This window comes from Mytilus californianus, unplaced genomic scaffold, assembly GCF_021869535.1.
Source record: "Mytilus californianus isolate M0D057914Y unplaced genomic scaffold, xbMytCali1.0.p SCAF_3, whole genome shotgun sequence".
Classification (NCBI taxonomy): domain Eukaryota; kingdom Metazoa; phylum Mollusca; class Bivalvia; order Mytilida; family Mytilidae; genus Mytilus; species Mytilus californianus.
The window spans coordinates 73,708,233-73,729,611 of NW_026262679.1; the positions used below are offsets into that span (position 1 = coordinate 73,708,233).

At 32.6% G+C, this 21,379-nt stretch overlaps 1 long non-coding RNA gene across 3 annotated transcripts; it reads left to right on the top strand.

The window, feature by feature from the left end:
* Positions 1–1,403: 1,403 nt before the first annotated feature.
* LOC127735065 (uncharacterized) lies at positions 1,404–16,412 on the top strand. Of its 3 annotated transcripts, none has more exons than XR_007998004.1 (3): positions 1,404–1,435; positions 14,699–15,034; positions 15,877–16,412. It is a non-coding gene; the product is annotated as an uncharacterized LOC127735065 (long non-coding RNA). The 3 variants fall into 3 exon arrangements; XR_007998005.1 differs by lacking the exon at positions 1,404–1,435 and adding an exon at positions 14,078–14,109; XR_007998003.1 differs by lacking the exon at positions 1,404–1,435 and adding an exon at positions 14,090–14,132.
* The last annotated feature ends 4,967 nt before the right edge of the window (positions 16,413–21,379 follow it).

A 21,379-nucleotide genomic window follows, 5' to 3' on the forward strand; every position in this document is an offset into this window, starting at 1 on the left:
TTACTGTTATTATTATTTCATCTAGAAATACTGGTTATGTGATGCTTCACAAGATTATTTTCACATATTGGTAGTAGTGTTTAACTATTTTTGCTGTAATGAATATACTGGTTGGGGCATTTTCTAAACCCCACCTTTGCTTTTTAATGTCATTGTCATTTATTTGCTACTATTAATATTGTTAATATGTCATTCTCAATTAATGATCAATTTTTAATAAATGACATTTTCCTGAACTTGAGTTGTATATTAACAGCAAACTTAGCTCAGCCTCCCTATAGGTTTGAGGAACCTTGGCTGTCAAAAAATATATTCTGGTTTATTTCTGAATTTATCATACATAGGCATTTTGTTACTTTACACCTAGTGTGTTGTACTTGACCAGATGTTATTGAAAGTGGTCAATTATAAAGTAAAAAAATGTAAAAAATTACTCCTCATGCGGAGATTATGTCCGAATCAGTATTATAAAATGCCATAAATACACCAAAATTAAAGAAATTGAAGTAGTTTTCCTTGTCCAGGTATATAAAATACTCATTTAATGTTTTCATGCGTAACCCACAATGTGAAAAGATCATCCTTTTTCAGGTATTTTTTTTTTTTATCTTTCTTCAGAGTTACTGAAGAGCAGAAATAGTGATGCACTGAACATTTAACTATTTACAATTTTGAATGCTTCATTTTTTTTTAAAGAAATGATACAAGAAAATATACAAGAATAAATGCAAAACGACTCTTCTTTCTTTCCATCCGGTGGCAGATATTTCATGCATATACGAAGACAAATTTACCCCCAATCTAGCAGTGGGGATCATATTGCATTAATCTTGCCAGTAACGAATTAAAACGGGTGAACATTTTTCAAATTTGTCCAAGTTTCCTATACTTTGAATAACCAGTGGTGTATGCTTAGCACGACAACACCTGCAATATCTTGTTGAACAATAAATACCAAAAAAATGAGTTTCAAATTTATTAATTTATAGGGAAATGTTATGGTGTCTTTTAACACTGGGTGGAAAGCTATTGTAGTCAAATTAAATAATGTTATATTTCTTAATGATCAAATTCAAACAGGCTACGGGAAACAAAGGGATATATGCCTTTTCACGGAACAACATTAAATGTTTCCTTATAAATTCACATGGAAAAAAACAACACTAATTTTACAACACGATTTTGATATTAACGCATATTCTTGACCTTATCCTGAAGAATCAAGGATGTTGCCCTCTCAATTAAAGGAATTTTTACATGGTGTAATTAGTCTCTATGTATAAATAATTCACATACAACATTAATTTAAAATTTTATCATGTGATGTAATTAAATTATTTTGGTTCTATATCCCTATATATATCCTACAATCAGTCATATAAACAATAAATAATCTAATTCTTATGAGACCAGAAAGGTACGGTCATCGAAAAAGGTAGTAATTTCTATCTGCTACAGGTTGTATATTTCAGTTATTTTTAATTTCCTATATTTAAATTGTATGATTCTAACATGTTCATTCGATTGTATATTTACATATTTACATCAAGGATCTAACTAATTTCCATTTGATTAATTTTTTTTCTGTAAATTCTGTAGAAATATTTGGAAATTTAAATTGTGATGGGTTCAACTTTCATTTTAGCGATTCTTAACAGCGCAACATAAATAATCTTATAGCCCCGTTTTTTCTCGGATAATAAATGTTTTATACTTTGTGCGTAATTAGGTGAGTATTGAATTTATATAGTATCTATCGTTACTTGCGTGTTAAACAAATATGTCCCTGCACCAATTCGGGCTATCTGGACCATTCGTTTATATGTGTTGTATGTATTATTTGTCATTGTTTTGTATGACTGTTTTTTCGGAGGAGTCTTTGTGTTGATGGTCGATATGGTTCATTGCACAGTGCGGTATATAATTGGCAATTCCTGATATCCCTTTTTATGTATTAGAAAACTCACTTATACTTCACAGATACATCTATATCTCTCAATAATTTCATATTTGTCTTTTTAGATGCTGTTGGGAAGTTTCTGTACATTTTCCATTTTGCCATTGTCAGTGGCTGTGTATGTTCAGAATGAGTATGTTCCTGTTGTTTTAAAGGATTGCTATTCGTACGAAAATATGGACCATTTCCTTACCATGGGAACCTTGAAACAGATCAGATGTTTGCAGCAGTATATGTTAACCTTTAATGATGGTATTCTCCGACACGAATTGAATGATTTACTTCGAATTCCTGTCAGCATGGCGTATTTACGGAATGGCAGGAAACAAATGTTGGACATCTTACCAATAATTGAAAGAAAAACCTATGATCTTCATCCAGAAACGTTCAAACACCTAACGGTTAGGCAAAAACAGCTTTCAAAATGTGTATCAACTGACTGAGGCATTCGCTTACCATTTAATTGTATCACACGCATCATTATACATGTACCACCGCTTTCTAAATGCAGTGGCACATAATAAATAAACTCATCATAGATACCAGGATTAAATTTTATATTTACGCTAGACGCGCGTTTCGTCTACAAAAGACTCATCAGTGACGCTCGAATCCAAACAAGTTAAAAAAGCCAAAATAAAGCACGAAGTTGAAGAGCATTGAAAAAGGGAGAAACCCGTCTGTTCGTCCGTTTATCCGCCTTTCCGTCAGTTCGTCCGTTTCTCCGTCTTTCCGTCCGTTCGTCGTTCTGTCACACTTTTATATTCGCTACTACTCCTTAATCGCTTAACAAAACTTAGTGGAAATTTCACAAAATCTTACTCGCATGATTTTACTTTAGACGTCTTATTTCATTTCTCCATCTCAATTTTTTAAGGGTTTACTGAGGCAAAAGAAATGAAGGTTTTCTCTTATCACAGGACATGACAACGGCAAGATTTTTCAAAACGTCCGTCGCTGACCCTTTGAAAAACAAAATAATCAAACTCATAAAAATGTTGACATGAATATTTGTAATGGTTTAAAATGGATGTTTCTATGTTACGCTTAAGCAAAAGTATACTATGACATTCTACAGTAAAAATGCCAACAAACTATGACTGTTTTTAACTTTGGACCAACTCTTTAGAGGCCCAAATCTTCTAACGCGGAAGACCATTGCTGTCGATATATGTTGACAATTGCGATTACCTCAGCCATTAGATAACTTCAGTACGCCATTCAATATCGTCCTCTAAGCTGTTATGAACACCCTTCTAGTTGATTTTATTTCAAATGGCAATTTCAGAGGTGTGGAGGATCATTTAAAATCAAATTCTATCATTAACCCAAAATGGAAAAAAAGTATGGATGGTCACGAATAAATTATCATATGTTTCAAAATGTTGATATAGCATGTCTTTTAAAAATTTACTAATCTGTTTTTTATTTTTGTTTTAGGGTTTGATAAAGAATCGGGCCAAAAGATCCGAGAGACATAAATTAAAATTCGGTCATACACACTATCCACCTTCCGACATTGTTCAAGATTCACCTGCGCCTAATCTTGGGAAACTATTCGACACTCATTGGAACTAAACTGACACAAGAACGATTCGTAATGCCTCGGCTGATGCCTCTAGTTCTTTGGACCAAACTGTCAATGCCAAAAACATAGTGTCGCATATAAATAAACATCGCTCATGAGGATTTCATAAATCCGATCGTCTTTTGTCAAGTTGATATCGTGCCTACATGCGACAAGATGTAAACTATTTAAATCCGTGTATATTTTAAAATGTTCTGAGACAGATAACATTAATATGATACATTATCATGATTAAGGCAATAGCTAATTGTGTAATTATTATTTTATGTCCAGGATGATTTAAAAAAACATGGGCTATGATTTAATAAAATTACAGAAAAAAATGCAATTATCGACTTAATAAATATAAACAAAACAAAATCATAAATTTATTTTTTGTTCTAACTGATGATGATGAAATTTACATAAGAATAAGAAGATGTGGTATGATTGCCAATGAGACAACTCTCCACTAGAGACCACATGACGTAAAAATTGGCAACTGTAGGTAACGGTATGGCCTTCAACAATGATTTATATATTCATTTATGAATGTATATTCTTATTCGCTATTTAAAACAACGACAGCAATGACAGAAGAGCCTACGCACTATTCTCTGTACAGAAAATAATTCCTACTGTAACGACAACAATATGTTGAAGACTGTAAGTTATAGATGTAGTTTGGTAATTGTTGTCATCGGGTTGCTGTCTCGGTGAAATATATGCCCCACATCACCTTTTTTCAAGTTACATTGTTTAATCACTCTTTGCTTGTTCTTTCCGCATCAAAACGTACTACGATTTAAGAAAATTTTGTTAAACAAACCCAAACGCTTTACTGTATAGTAAAAAAATGTCCAGCGAAAAGTGTGGAGACAGACTGATGTTATAGGCAAATGTGTAAATACTTTCATATTGATATAGTAGGTCGTATACTTTTCGGGAAGTTATAAGATAATTGTAATGCGGGAGAACTCTTAGAAGAAACGTTGAGAAATTGCAATGATGAGGTTGTTCAAATATGTTGTATTTGATGTTTGATTGTGTTGTATACAAAAAAAAATTCCTAGTCTCCAAAGGCCAATCTGACATTTACAGTAAGGTAAAATGAAGTTGATCAAATATTTTGAAATTTGAGCAAGATAAAAAAATATCAAAACTCTCAAAGAAAAACTTTGGTAACGACACTTGAATTGCAATTTAGTGTTTGTTTCGTTTTGCAAGTTTTATTCCCTTTATACATGTACTGTTAAAAATGGAACCATGTAATTGAATTCATTAGAAAACTATCATGCATATGATGTGACAAAAAGAATCAGTAATAAAAATTAAACAAGCAATTGGCACTATTTCTTTTATTTAGGTTAGACCAATAAGGTTTGGAAAAATCGAAATTCTGAAAGCCCTGTTATGGAGCTATGTTGTAATTTTATATTTAGTTAAAATAAAAATCGGACAAAAATTGTACACATGTGAGCACTTACATGACCGGACAGACAGACACAGGGACCCACAGACGAAAAGACGGAAGCCCGGTATTTCAATGCCCCCGCAAGGCGTCGCATTGGGAAACAACAACAAAATTACAAATGTATTTTTTTAGACTATGAAATAGACAAATATCAGAACAACCTTGATGAAAACTCTTATGAAAGAAAATATATGTAAGCGCTTCAGACGCACCAAATATAAAAAGAGGTGTTTTCATTAATGTTTTTAAACAAGATGAGTGCCCGTGAGAAATGCACTGGACTGACAAAGGACACATTAGACATTTTTGAGAAAAACTGTGTTTGCATTTTGAGTACATGAAATTGTTTTCTGATCAAACAAATACCAATACACTGTATGGTTATTTAAAACATGCCACTTCTTAACGAAAGTCACTCTGTAAATTCTTTTTCGAAAATGCTAAACTGATGTTTAAAACAATCATCATCATTCCAAAGGCCTCTGGTGATGTTATAAGTTTCCAAACAATCTTCATTTGCTAAACTATTGTTTGGTTCACAAGGGTACCAAAATGTTGGCTCTGTTTTACCATAATTTGACGCTTATCGCTAGTAGGATTCAGTCACATCATCTATCCCATCTATCCAGTAATCTCCTGTAAAAGGAAACATATTACATCATTGTACGTAATACTTTTTTTTCACGGGAACTCTACACTTTTTTTTTGTAATCAAGTTGCCTTAATCTTTTGCTCACATCAATTAGTTTGTTCACAAAATTTTAAGTTATTTAACACGCACAGCTGAAAATTGTGTTTTGTGATGAATATTATTGTATAACAGTTTAATTATATGGAGTGTAATCAAAATATGTCTTGTCGCTCAAATTTGTGCTTTCTGTACCCGAAATTTTATATCATACAGAAAATAGCTTACCAGACAAATGCTTTAATTCGTCACGAATTAAATTTTTCTCTGTTTCAGATTCAATCCTAGCTAAATGTCCATCCAATGAAAGACAGTAATGCTGTAAAACACATTCAATGAATTAGAACATGTTTGGCTTGTTTTGAAACTTATTTCCAAAACTCGGTCGCAAAGAGGGTAAGGTTGTAGTATAACATGATGTCTTTGTTCTCTATTTTTTATCATTTTGAATAGTTAATTGAGTATATCAAAGATGATTATCCATAAGTGCGTGAGGACATGACCCTGTGTTGGGCCCCCATAGTCCCTCCCAAGCAAGTAAACGGTTATTTTGACAGCCAAATATAAATTAAGATCGACGACTCTTCCAACATTTTATAACATTAATCCTAATTACCTTGACCGTCAATCATAGAATCGCAGGAGATTTTGAATCAACAATGAATACTGGTTGCATTTTCTGAATGTATGTTGTAAAGTAAGAGTGATTATCCAAAGTTTTATATAGTAAGTTTAACATCAATCTTATCAATCCACAAGTGGAACTTTCATTGGCAATCATAAACTATTAGATTTAACAGCCATGATTCTTGTAACTGCAAAAATTCGAGATTAAGATATGATCCACCGCGTCTATGTTGTTGCAAGAGTCTTTTTAACTTTGTATAAGATCAAAGCTGTTTTTAATCTTCTTAAAATAGTATCGAAATATCGTCTACCCTCATATTGTCTGAAAAGTTGTAAAGTCAATGGATACTTCTTTTTTCCTTGAAGCTCATTTTGGTGCAGATGAGAGAAACTTCAAAGCTGAAAGGAAATTTATTAAGACAAAAAAACAAATTTGAAATATTTGCAAAAAAACCATTTGTTTTTATAGCTAACAATGTGTGTTTGCCGTATGTATTATACAGACATTCTATAAACTGACATATCTATTGTTAGCAATGTTATATAGTTTCTATTTCTGCTGAAGAAGAGATTGTAGATGAACATGTTTAAATAATTACGAAACTGAAAACTTATATTGAACACAATATTGTTCACACTGATAACTGTTTTCTTACACTATACAAGAATCCTTACATGTCTGCATTCTTAACTTTTTAAACAGTTTTGTCGCCATTTACAGTTCTAATTTCTTTATTTGTCTAATATATTATTAAATAATATGATTCAAAATGACCTATTACGGTAAAATCGGCATGTGTTATACTGATGACGTAACTTCGCTGATATTATACAGCTTTTCGGACCGGTCCAATACGGAAAAAAAACGTATTGGCCCATGGGCCAAGACTTCCGGTCGTTTTCGGAATTTTGTCGTTTCTGTTTTGGAAACATAAAAAAGGTAAAAATGTCGTCTGTATAGCAAGCTTTGTCAACGGAATCAGAAACGGTGGACCCAATGGCCTGTTTCACAAGCGAAGAGGCAATAGCAGTTTTAGCACAATTTGCCAGAAATTAATCATCGTTTGAACTAGACTATAATTTTGATGAGCTCAACTATGGTAATGATGCAAACTCTGAAAACTCGTCGGTGAATAAAAACTCAGAGTCAGAACATGTTTTAAACAACAGTTTAAGGAAAACAAATTTTCTAACGTGTCGCTGGAGAATACAGATAAATTTCTAACAGATAGTGTAAATAAGAATACATTCTACAAAACAAAAGCTGACATTAAAACATTTAAAGATTGGTTAAGTCAAATTGGAGACAAAAGGAATTTTCTTGATATATCAGCGAAGGATATGGATACTTTGTTAGCCATATTTTGCCTTTGTGTCAGTTGAAAAGACAATACAGAGTATACACCAGATTCAATTTCTGCAATGATCAATAGTATTGAAAGGTAAAAAACATAAAAATGGAAATTTCCTTTCTTTTCGTATGTGTCTGTACCAAGCCATGAATGACATTGTATTTTCAGTAGTTGTTTCTTCAATATAATACTTATTCCTATATATATATATTGAAATTATTCCTTCTTAATATTGTTTTTATTGCTGTTTTATTTTTAACTAAATGTTGTCTATAATTGTTTTGTTTCTCTCTACAAAAATTATATCATTATAGTTAAATTATGTATCGATATACATTGTATAATAATTGACGAATATTGCATAATTATTGATTGCCCTTTTTTTTCATGCATTTAAAAATATTTATGGAAATATTAATTTTCTAGGCACTTCAAGGATCAAGGACATAAAAATGCCTTATTCTATAAAAGATGATTCACTATTCAGTCACTCAAAGAGAGATTTGGAGTCAAAAAGAAAATACCTAAAAGCTATGGGTAAATGGAACAAGAAACTGAAAGCTGATCCCTTGGAAAAGGAGGAAATTGACATGATGTATGAGAAACATGTTTTAAGTGTTGGTAAGTAAATTCATAAATCAACCTCCATAATAAACATGTATCCAATATACCATGATATACAGTATCATCAAATGATGCATTTTAATAAGAGTAAAAATAAAATAAAAAGGGAAAATATGTACCTTAATATCAGAGACATATAATACATATGTATTATATGTCTCTGATAATACCATCAAACAGTACTATAAAACATGTCTACTGGACAGTTCTTCAAATAGACCAATATATATGTGCAAGTTGCAAATTTTGACTGCAAATAATGAAAAAGACATTTGTTTTTAAAAACTTTTTTCCCTGTGAATTAAATATTTTATTTCATGTTTTCAGGTAATCCAGAATTCTTACTAAATACAGTGTCGTTGAACAATGGAGTATATTTTGGACTGAGGGGGAGGCAAGACCATACAAATATGCTATGGGGTGATGTAGAACTAAACAAAAACTTCTGTTGGAAAGGAGTACTTGGAATTCACAGATATTATTCTAAATTTAATAAAATATTATGGATTTTTTTCTGTTGTTTTCATACAAGTGCATACATTTTGTTTTAATTGAGATTTGTCTTGTGCACATATATATACCGGTAAAACAACAAAAAATAAACACCAAAAAATGAAGATGATAATTGCCCGAAAGATATACAAGGCATATAGGAACCATCTTCCCCTCTGTTAAGCGCACCACCAAACGGTGTATTTGTGATTTGCTATATACACGGGTCATGATCACATCGTCATTATACAGGGATTGACACTACTAATTTCAATCGTTGACCAAAACAATATATCTACAAGTAGTTTCCGGTTGTAGTAAGAAAACCAGGACGAATTTAAACAGAAAGATTTTGAAAGCACAGAAAACTGTGCACCTTATAATCAGCATGACTTTATCAAATAACAATGCGAATAGTAAAAATCATGGCAAAAATTAAGTCGAAGGTACTTTAATTCAGTCACGGTCCCGATATGTCGCGGGGGTATTCTAGTTCTGTTTAATACAACCAAAGATTATTCTGTTTCACCAATAGCCAATATGCATTACGAATTGTGACTCGCCAAGGAAGAAATATCCAGTCTTGCAATTAAAAGCAATGTGCGTTCTAAATGTACTAATAATACAAAACCAAATCTAAAGAAATTTCAAATAAAATCAACGGATGACAATGATGGAAAACCATGATCAAGTTGTATGACTGACAGCTCGTGGATACTTTCAAGAAATAAGGAAAAACTTTTGACTAACAATAACAACAATTAACACAACTAGTATCTCAATTGTTTGTAAAACAATTGAAAGGTCTTTCCTGTAAAAGTGATGTTTTTGTAATGTACTCTTTACGACCTTTCATTTGATATACGACAAGCATACTTTTTGAACCTTTTCACTTTTTACACTTCATGACCCATTCCGTCAAAATTTTCGAGATCGGAAGAATGATATTTGTAATGAAGACCAAATGACCTTTCATTTGCTATGCGACAACACCATTTTCTAGAAAGTTTTATTTTTGCACTTAATAACCCCATCTTTCTCATTTTTGGAGGACAGGAATTTGATATTTGAAATGTACACATTATGACCTTTCATTTGATATATGACAACCTTACCTTATGAGACATTGTATTTTTTGCACTCAATGACCCCACCAACGCGTTTTCGGGGGATGTCAATTTGATATTTGAAATTTACGCTTTATGGACTTTCATTTGATATGCGACAACCTAACCATCCGAGAAGTTTTATTTTTTTGCACTAAATGACCCCACCCTTCGCACTGGGATGAAAAGGGGGTTTCAAATTTTCATTTTTGAGTAGAGCTCATTTAGGGGTGCAGGCCGTTTCGTAACCTGGTCGTTTCGTAACTAGTCGATTCGTAACTTACTATGTCGTTTCGTACCTGAGACGTTTTGTAACCTTATATCAATATATAATAACAATATGAGTCGTAGGTTTCTCATTCTTGGATAAATACACTGAAACCCAGATGTCATGTAGTACATTGTAAAGGAGGTGTGCTTTTGTTTACGGATCAACTGCTGCTGCTGCTCCGGCCAACCAGAGACATATATACACACAGAGATTGGCAACTCCGTGAAATCAGAGACATATATACACATATGTGTCTGGGCCAACTAAGACTTTGTTTCATGTTTATACCAGGGTTTTCGGATGAAAATCAGGCTTTATGCCAGTATAAACATGCAAACAAAGGACAACATAGTGATGTATATGAAAGAAAGAAAAAGAATAGAGTAAGATAAAGTGTTATAAAAAAACAAACTTTAACTCCGCCAACGCCGGTCCCCAGCCCTGGTGAAAAAGAAGGAGGGTTATGCAATTGTATGTAAAAGTGAAAAAAAAGAAGAAAATATTTATTTTTTCAGGTCGTGTGCCATTAATCTAGTTAATCATTTTACACCTACTGTAATTACTTTTTTATTACCTGTCATTAGTTGTCATACCATGTTAAACTCTTCATTTTCTGAAAATTTCAGGTTGTAAGCTGTTGTTCATTCAGAAATACATGCCTCCGCTTGCAAAATTTTAAACTGCATTATCTCTAAAACGACAGCAGATATCTCAAATCTGCTAAGTGATAAATGATCTGCAGTTAAAGGACAACATTGTAGAAAAATTGGGACACTTCCAAGGTTCATCAAGGTCACAATGAATCATCAAATATATGATGCAATACCAAACTTGAGAACCGTAGGTCGTAGAGACATGGGACTACCACCATTCAACGCAGGACCACTTGACCTTTCAAATGTCACAAGGTCAAGGTCATAGTACGCTTTGAAGGTCAAGGTAAAATTTCATCATGACCTGACATTGACCTCAAATTGAAGGTCTTAAAATACTGATCATGTTTGCAGTTTATAGTAGGTTGATATCTGTTTTCTTTTCAAAGATATACACACAATACTATACTTTTAAGAATTATCTCGTTGTAACTTTTGAACAGACGGTCGGACATTTTTGAGCTTAATGTATAAAATGTAGAGCTCGTCGAGAGGAACATTTTATACACAATATGTATGCAGCAAACTCTTATTGTTTTCTTAATATGTAAGCTTGAAATTGCAGCGTGAATTTTTTTGGCACTCAGTGACCTTTGACCTTGGGTGCAAATTAAAGGTCACATGAATTAAAGATTATTGGTGAAGGTCCTAAGTCTCTACGACTTCCGGTTCTGGAAATAGAATTTAAAAAAAATTGTGTATAATTTTTCAAGTGAAATAACTCCTTATAAGGGTTAATAACAAAACAATTGTTTATGTTTATTAACATTGCCATCTGTTCTTGTACATGCTGCCATTTTCAAATCGATTCTATCTCTAATAGTTTTTAAGATAAATGCAAATAAAAGAAATTGCTTCAAGGGAATATAACTCTCAAAGGGGATGATGAAATCCTACGTGCCCTCGTATGGTTATACACCATGATGAGATCTAGATCTACCTATTGTCCAAATAAGGTCATGATATCTTCAAAAACAACGAGGGGGCCATGTCGAAAAAAAAAACAATACAAGGGAGATAACTCTCAAAGGGGATGATGAAATCCTACGTGCCCTCATCTGGTAAGAGTTCATGATGAGGTCTATCGATGGTCCATATTTGGTCTTGATAACTCCAATAGAAACGGGGGAGGCCATGTCAAAAAAAAATGCTGGAAGAAAAAAAAAACATTAGAAAAACAATAAGGTCTTTCCTAACGGAGTGGAAAGACCTTAATAACATTCGTTAACTAATAAACCAATGTTATACAATCTAAATTAACAGCCGTTAACTTAAAACAAGTGTTATGTCATCTGAATTAACACTCGTTAACAAATAAACCAACCCTATACAATCTAAATTAGCAGCCGTTAGCTTAAAACAAATGTTATGTAATCCGATTTAACATTCGTTAACTAATGAACAATGCTATGTAATCTGAATTAACACTCGTTAACAATTGTAAGTAATCTGAACGAAATAAATGGAACAAAGACATTACAAAAACAATTTCAAATAACTGTTCTTCCTTTCCATCTGGTGGCAGATATTGCATGCATATACGAGGACAAATTAATCCTAATCTAGGAGTAGGGATGATATTGCATTTACTTTGTACACCCGCCTCTTCGACCTTTCGTCCAAAAAATATTTCAAATTTTCCACTCAATATATTGATTTCATGTTTGGTCAGCAGCTTTATAGTGATGATTTGTAACGTTTGAGCACTTTTTATATCTGTCAGATACCTACTTCCTGTTTGTCCATTCTTTGAATTGTTCAATATGTTTTATGACCTTACAAATTTTCTTCAAATTTTTCTCCAGTACAACAAAACAGAATGACATCAAATTTAGTCAGAAACTTTGCAGTGACGAATTAAAACGTGTGAGCATTTTTCGAATTTGTCCAATTTTCCTTTACTCTGAATAACAAGAGATGTATGCTTAGCACGATAACACGTGCAATATCTTGTTGGACATTCTAATATGACGTGCTTCTTTCGCTTTGTAAACAACTCCGTGATAGAATTCTCGATATATCTATACTTAGCGCAGATTCAGAGATGTACATAATAATGGATGTTACATTATACCTCCCACGTAAATCCATATCTATCGTAACCTATGTGCAAACGCTATGCCGATTTCGCTGTGTTAAAAATTGCAATTGAAAAAAAAAATACAGAACCTTTATTCTTATTCTTATGCATAACAAAAAGAATTAATGCATCAGAGCTCGGAAAAATGTACAAAATCAAAATAAAATGAAATTCCGCGATATTCCATTAATGCTTTTCATTATAGTCATTTCAAAACATGACGTCATACGAATGATATAGCCAAAGCTGAAGGATAATATTGCATTAAAATCGAGTTATGAGGTAGGTGTTGTTTTTTTTTTTCCCTATTCTATTGCATTATTCGCACATTTACTGATTTCAGCAAGTCAACATGGCGGCTCCTTAGTTACAAAATGTCAACTGTGGATTTGACGGTAGCTTACGAGAAAAAAAAATGTAAATTAAAAATGGCAAATGTTGGAGGTGAGAATTAAAAGAATTAAACACATTTTTTTTTCTAGCGGTTATTCAAAAAATAATGCATGCAAGCTATAGATTTATTGGAAATTTTTAGTTTTATCTAACAGGGGGTAAAATAAAACAGTCGCACACACAGCATACCCTCTCTTCAGTTTTTTAAATGACCGTATTTGTCCTATTAGAATCACTAACGCTCAGGATAAAATTCGAAATATCACACTCCAGGCCATGTGTAATTTTCAAACAAATCTATGGCTTCTATGAATTAATTCTTTAATAAATATCAAAAAGGTGAGTTCCAAATTTATTAACATTGTAGGGTTTGTAGGGAAATGTAGTGGTTTCTTTTAACACTGTTTGGATAACTGGTGTAGTCAAATTGAATAATGTTATATTTCTTAATGATCAAATTTAAACATACAATGGGAAACAAAAGGATGTATGCTTTTTCACGGAACAACATCATTAGATGTTTCGTTTCCTTCTATTTGACATGGAAAAAACAACACCAATTTTACAACCGGATTTTGATATAAACGCATATTCTTGACATTATCCTGAGGAATCAAGGATATTGTCGTCTTAAATAGAATTTTAAAAGGTGCAATTTGTCTCTATGCATGTAAAGGTTACACAATACATTAGCTTGAAATTGTATCATGTGATGTAATTAAGTTGTTTTTGGTTGTATATCCATGTATATATCCTGCAATCAGTAATATAAACAATAAACATTTTAATTCTTATGAGACCAGAAAGGTACGGTCATCGAAAAAGGTTGTAATTTTTATCTGCTACAGGTTGTATATTTCAGTTATTTTTAATTTCCTATATTTAAATTGTATGATTCTAACATGTTCGTTCGATTGTATATTTTGATATTTATATCTAGGATCTAACTTATTTCCGTTTGATTATTTTTTTTCCGTAAATCCTGTGGAAATGTTTGTAAATCTAACTTGTGATGGGTTCAACTTTCATTTTAGCTATACTTAACAGTGCAACATCAATAATCTTATAGCCCCATTTTTTCTCGAATAATAAATGTTTTATACGTTGTGCGAAATTAAGTGAGTGTTGAATTTATATAGTATCTGTTGTTACGTTCGTGTTAAACTAACGTGTCCCTGCACCAAGTCAGGCTATCTGGACCATGTGTTTGTATGTGTTTGTATGTGTTGTTTGTCATTGTTTTGTATGACTGTTTTTTTCGGAGGAGACTTTGTGTTTGTGATCAATATGGTCTGTTGTACAGTGCCGTATTTTGTTGGCGATTCCTGATATCCCTTTTTTATGTATTAGAAAAATGACTTATACTTCACAGATACATCTTTATCTCTCAATAATTTCATATTTGCTTTTTTAGATGCTGTTGGGAAATTTCTGTACATTTACCATTTTGCCATTGTTAGTGGCTGTGCATGTTCAGAATGAGTATGATCCTGTTGTTTTAAAGGATTGCTATTCGTACGAAAATATGGACCATTTCCTTACCATGGGAACCTTGGAACAGATCAGATGTTTACAGAAGTATATGTATACCTTTAGTAATGGTATTCTCCGACACGAACTGAATGATTTACTTCAAATCCCTGTCAGCATGGCGTATTTACGGAATGGTGGGAAACAAATGTTGGACATCTTACCAATAATTGAAAGGAAAACCTATGATCTTCGTCCAGAAGCGTTCAAACACCTTATGGTAAGGCAAAACATCTTTTAAAAATTTGTTTCAACTGACTGAGGCATTCGCGTATCACTAAATTGTATTAAACGCATCATTATACATGTACCACCGCTTTCTAAATGCAGTGGCACAGTAAAAGGTGGAAGCCCATCCGTTCGTCCGTTTCTCCACCTTTCCGTCCCTTCGTCCGTTTCTCGGTCTTTACGCCCGTTCGTCGTTCTGTCACACCTTTATATTCGCTACTACTCCTTAATCGCTTAACAAAACTTAGTGGAAATTTCACAAAATCTTACTCACATGATTTACTTTAGACGTCTTATTTCATTTTGCCGTCTCAATTTTTTAAGGGTTTACTGAGGCAGGAGAAATGAAGGTTTTCTCTTATCATGGGACATGACAACGGCAAGATTTTTTTAAACGTCCGTCGCTGACTCTTTAAAAAACAAAATTATCAAACTCATAAAAATGTTGTCATGAATATTTGTAATGGTTTAAAATGGATGTTTCTATCTATGACTGTTTTTAACTTTGGACCAACTCTTTAAAGGCCCAATTCTTCTGACGCGGAAGACCATTGCTTTCGATATTATGTTGACAATTGCGATTACCTCAGCCATTAGATAACTTCAGAACGCCATTCAATATCGTCTTCTAAGCTGTTATGAACATCCTTCTATTTTATTTTATTTCAAATGGCAATTTCAGAGGTGTGAAGGATCATTTAGAGATAATTTCTATCATTAACCCAAGATGAAAAAAATAGTATGGATGGTCACGAATGCATTATTATATGTTTCAAAATGTTGATATAGCACGTCTATTAAAATTTTCTAATCTGCTTATAATTTTTGTTTTAGGGTTTGATAAAGAATCGGGCCAAAAGGTCAGAGAGACATAAATTAAAAATCGGTCATACACACCATCCACCATCCGATCTCGAGCAGATTGCTCAGGACATTGTTCAAGATTCACCTGCGCCTAATATTACGAAACCGTTCCCCATTCATTGGAACTCAACAGACACAAGAACGATTCGTAATGCCTCGGCTGATACCTCAAGTTCTTTGGACCAAGCTGTCAATGTCGAAAACTTAGTGAAACATCTAAATAAACATCGCTCATGAGGATTTCATAAATCTGATCGACTTTCAACAAGTTGGTACCGTGCCTACTTGCGACAAGATGTAAAATATTAAAATCCGTGTATATTTTAAAATGTGCTGCGACAGAAAACATTAATATGATACATTATCATGCTTAAGGCAATTGCAAATTATGTAATTACTTATTTATGGTCGGGATGATTTTAAAAAGGAGTATTAATAAAATTACAAAAAATGCAATTATCCACTTAATAAATATTTAATAAATATAAACAAAACAAAATAATAAATGTATTTTAAGTCCTTATTGATGGTGATCAAATCTACACAAGAATAAGAAGATGTGGTATGATTGCCAATGAGACAACTCTCCATCAGAGACCACCTGACGTAGAAATTAGCAATATAAGTCACGGTACAGCCTTCAACAATGATATATTATATTCATTTTTGAATGTATATTTTTATTCTCTATTTAAAACAACGACAGCAATGACAGAAGAGGCTACGCTCTATTCTCCGTATATAAAAAAAATCCTACTGTAATGAAAACAATATGTTGAAGACTGTAAGCGAAAGATGGAGTTTGGTAATTGTTGGTATCGGGTTGCTGTCTCAGTGACGTATCACACATCACCTTTTTTCAAGTTACATTATCTAATAATTCTCTGCTGGTTGGGAAATTTCTGTACATTTACCATTTTGCCATTGTTAGTGGCTGTGCATGTTCAGAATGAACATTACATTAATTACTACTACATCGAAACGTACTACGATTTAAGAAAATTAAACAAACCCAAACGCCGCTTACTGTATAGGAAAAAAATATCCATCGATCAATATTATTGAAAAAAAAGAGTGGAGACAGACTGATAGTCAAATGTGTACTTTCATATTGTTATAGTAGGTCACATACATTTTGGGAAGTCACAAAATAATTGTAATGCGGGAGAACTCTTAGAAGAAACGCTGGGAAATTGCAATGATGAGGTTGCTCAAATATGTTGTATTCGATGTTTGATTGAGTTGTATACAAAAGCAATTCCTGAACTCCAAATGCCAAGATGACATTCACAGTAAGGTAAAATAAAGTTGGTCAAATTTTATGAAATTTTAGCAAGATAAAAAAAATATCAAAACTCTCAAAGAAAAATAAAATGGAAATGAGACTTGAATTGCAACGAATAAATTAAGTTTGTTTTGTCTTGCGAGTTTCATTCCCTTGATGCTGTTTAAATTAGAATCATGCAATTGGATTCATTGGAAAACTATGCAGATGAGGTGACAAAAAGAAATAGTAACCAAAATAAAAAAGGTGATTGACACTATTTCTTTTATTTAGATTACACCAAAAAGGTTTGAAGAAATAAAATTTCTGAAAATCTTGTTAAGGAACTATGTTGTAATTCTATATTTAGTTAAGATAAAATACACATGAGAGCATGACGGACATATGGACGAACAGACAAAAGGACGGTCGCCCGGTATTTCTGTGCCCCCTTAACGCGTCGCATTGGGAAACAAGGAAACATTTACTGTGAAACAGACGAAGATCAGAACAAGCATGATGAAAAACTTTATGAAGAAAAAGTCTAGAAAAGCGCTTCGGACGCACCAAATGTAATAAGAGGTATTTGTATTCCGTCTTTTAAAACAAAACCAAGGAGCCCGAGAAAGATACTGATCGGACGAAGGTAAAATTATCGAAATATTCTTAAATAAATTTAGGACAACCCATGCTTTGCAAATTTTAGTGAATCCGACCCTGAATTTCATATCATGCACTTTAAATATAAAAATTTATACACACCTTCATGGACAATAAAAATATATAAAGTCACTTCATTTTCCAAGTACAAATAGACAAATATTAAATGAGAAACGGGATGAGCGAATGGTGTTAATCAAATCTCATTGAAACCGTTTCTCATCGATGCAGAAGGCGATTTAAAGGTAACTGTGAAACCCAGTTTTGTTTGGAACAGGCCTAAGTATAAGTTAATTATTTGGAATGAAGTGAAGACCCAGAAATATAACGTTCCTTGTGAGGACACTTATGTAATTTAAATAAAGTGAAGGAAGATCCCGTTCTCCAGCTTGTATTTAGTTGAAATTCTAAGGGATGATAATGCAGACTTTAATAATATACGAGATAATCTGAGCATGAAATCGATAATTGAATGAAAATAGTATCGAGACCATGGTGGCATTAAAAAAAACACAAGTAGAAGAAACACAGACAAATCATACTTAAACAAAAAGACAATAGAAAAACAAAAGTCAAAATTAAAACATTTGAATTTATGAACGGGAATATAGAGGCATATTCTTCATCGTGTTTTTCGGTAAGGTTTTGTGAAAACATATTTGAAATATATTTATAAGATATCTTATTAACTGAATAGATATCTTGAAATTGAATAAATATAAAAACGGCTTGCCATATAGAACTCTTCTACCTAAAGCTTGATTTTAATAAATAGATATTTTGAGTTTAAAAAACGATATTATTTAAGGTTTCAAGCTAATGGCCAAATTTAGTATGTTGATCAAACATTACACAATTCAAATTTTAAAAAGTATACTTTGAAATGCTCCAGTGTTTATTTCTAAGCTTAATCCAAAAAAAAACATGAATATATTTCTATTGCGCATTAGGAACAATCACGCTTATTTGAAATAACTGTACTGTGTTGCAAGTGGCCCGGCGTCAATTGCAAATTTATTCTAGGCACAGAAATTTAAACGGGTATTTTGACACCCAAATCTAAATTAAGATCGCAACACATTATGACATTGATCACAATTACCTTGACCGTCAATCATGGAATTGCAGGGACTAATAGGACAACATATATACCCGATAACTCAGACCCTAAGGACGATGAGATTTTGAATCAACAATGGTTAAGCACCAAGTCCAGACCATTTCCCCAACATCGTGTATAAAAATGTATTATGTATGTAGTCTTAAGCAAAATAATTTCCAAAAATGTAATTGTTTTAGATACATACCTACACCTTTTCGTCCAGTTTTATGGTGGGGATCGCTTTTCGTGTTGCGCAATTTTCATTTTTCTGTATAGAGATTTGTTTTTATTGTTTGTCTTTTTATCACAAGGTGTTGTTTGTTTTTATTGGCCCTTTGGTCATGTTTGTATCTTCCTTATTTTCAACACTGCAACAGCCCAAATTATACTTCACCATATGCGAAAAAAATCCATTCAGCTTAATTAACAAAAAAAATGTTAAAAAATATGTGCATTTAACATAGCGTTTCCACGGACAGTCCGAGAAAAAGATAAACGTGGTCTTCTGTGATAGGTGACACTGTATCGGATATATCTCTTTTATTGATAATGTCACCATGTTTATTCCGTGTTGGAGAGGTCCTATGACAGAACAGAACGTGGAACAATACGGTGAACTAATTGCTTTACGAACTATTGTAAATTTCAAGCCCGTAACATGTGTCAAATAACCTACGACGACGAGGGTGGTTTTTAACGACCCTGACTACCCATGAGGGTATTGCACGGTCGGTAACCGGACACTTGTTCCGATATAGTAAAGGCATGTAACTGTGACGAATAGCGCGCAAAGTCTCGCCACACAAGATACAACGATAAACTCCGAGATTCGAATCATGCTTTCTATATAAATTCTTGGTTTATCTTACTAGTGTATTTTTAAAAGGTTAATCCAGAAAGCATAAAATATGACTCGTTATGACTACATTTTCCATACATTGTACTTATCGAACCCAGGATAACGGTAGTTGATGAAAAAGATAACACGATGAATTATAACCCACAAACCAGCCAGGAGGACAAGCAGATAAAACACAGCCTATATGAAGATCACTAAAGTCTTTTTAACTAATGTTATGTTTTTTTTTTCAATTCACAAACTTAACCAAAAAATAATAACGACTTGTTTTTTACAATATTTAAAAAAAAGAGAAATACCGAATTTCTTTGTAAAACGACGATATTTTATGAAAAATTTTGTCCTTGTATGCAGAGGCAAAACTGAAAGTTATCCATTAACTTTGAAGACGTAGTATTGACAATATTTGGCTTCGTATATAAGCACATCGAATAAGCTAAATATTTTAGCTTATTTAAAGTAATCTGCATTTATTCCTTCCCCTAGTCTTGTGAAAAAAGAATGATTGAATTATCTTCAAATAAGTGTTTTGCAAGCTCTTATGTCATAATAGACAAAAATATTTCCGTGCTTCATATGAGATTCGGTCAATGCTTTTACACCCCAATAAAGTTACAAAATGAAAGACTCAAATCTTTAATAACATGGGCCTATGGTATTTGTACCAAAGCACCATATATACTGCACACCTTACAACAGTGGTATACCATGTTTTACAGTATGCCTAATAGCAAGCCAAAGACTTGTTTGTACTTTCAAACCTTAAGGTGAACTCGTTCAAGACGACATGCATAAATCTATAAATAAGTATACTAAATTTTTTTGAAACAAATACTTACATGCTGATAACAACAAGAACAAAGGAACTGTCATCGCCATAGCCTTGATAATTCATATGGTCTAGTACTAAAATGTATAGTCATTGAATCTTACACTAGTTATTATATCTCAACTACAATACTATGGTCTCTTGATTTTCTCATAAAATTTAGTGAACCTTGTCAACCTTCATATCCTTGTGACCTTCAATTTAAGACCTAGATAACCTTATTTTGTTGAAGGATCCATTTGATTGGAAGAAACATTAACTTTTTGTCTGTACGCTAGTTCTATACATTTATATTAATTTGTCATAGATATAGATATACAATGGAAAATCAAAGAGAAGACCATCTTTGGTTCACAATAGATAACATCCAGTTGAAAAGTTGGATAAAGACTACTTTTAACGTTACTTACTTGGTCTTTCATGGATCTTTTTTTTTTTAAATTGATGTATGTTTGTCACGTATTGTAGTTTTAAATTTCATTGAATTGTTTTCCCTTTTTCTAATGTACTAGTACTCAAAGTGCATGAGTGTTATTGTATATAATAGAATGAATCTTATATTTCTGTGAGACTACACATTTTCTCTTTTCCGGCTTGATATTGTACCATTTGCCTTGTTCTACTGGAACTTTATCATTTGACAGATATATAGGGTATAACATTAAAGGTTGTTTTTGGTAAGAATGTATTTAAACAAGTAGGTTTATGCACACCGTTTTGGGCTATATTTACCACCGGTCAAGCATCTACAAGTGGTAC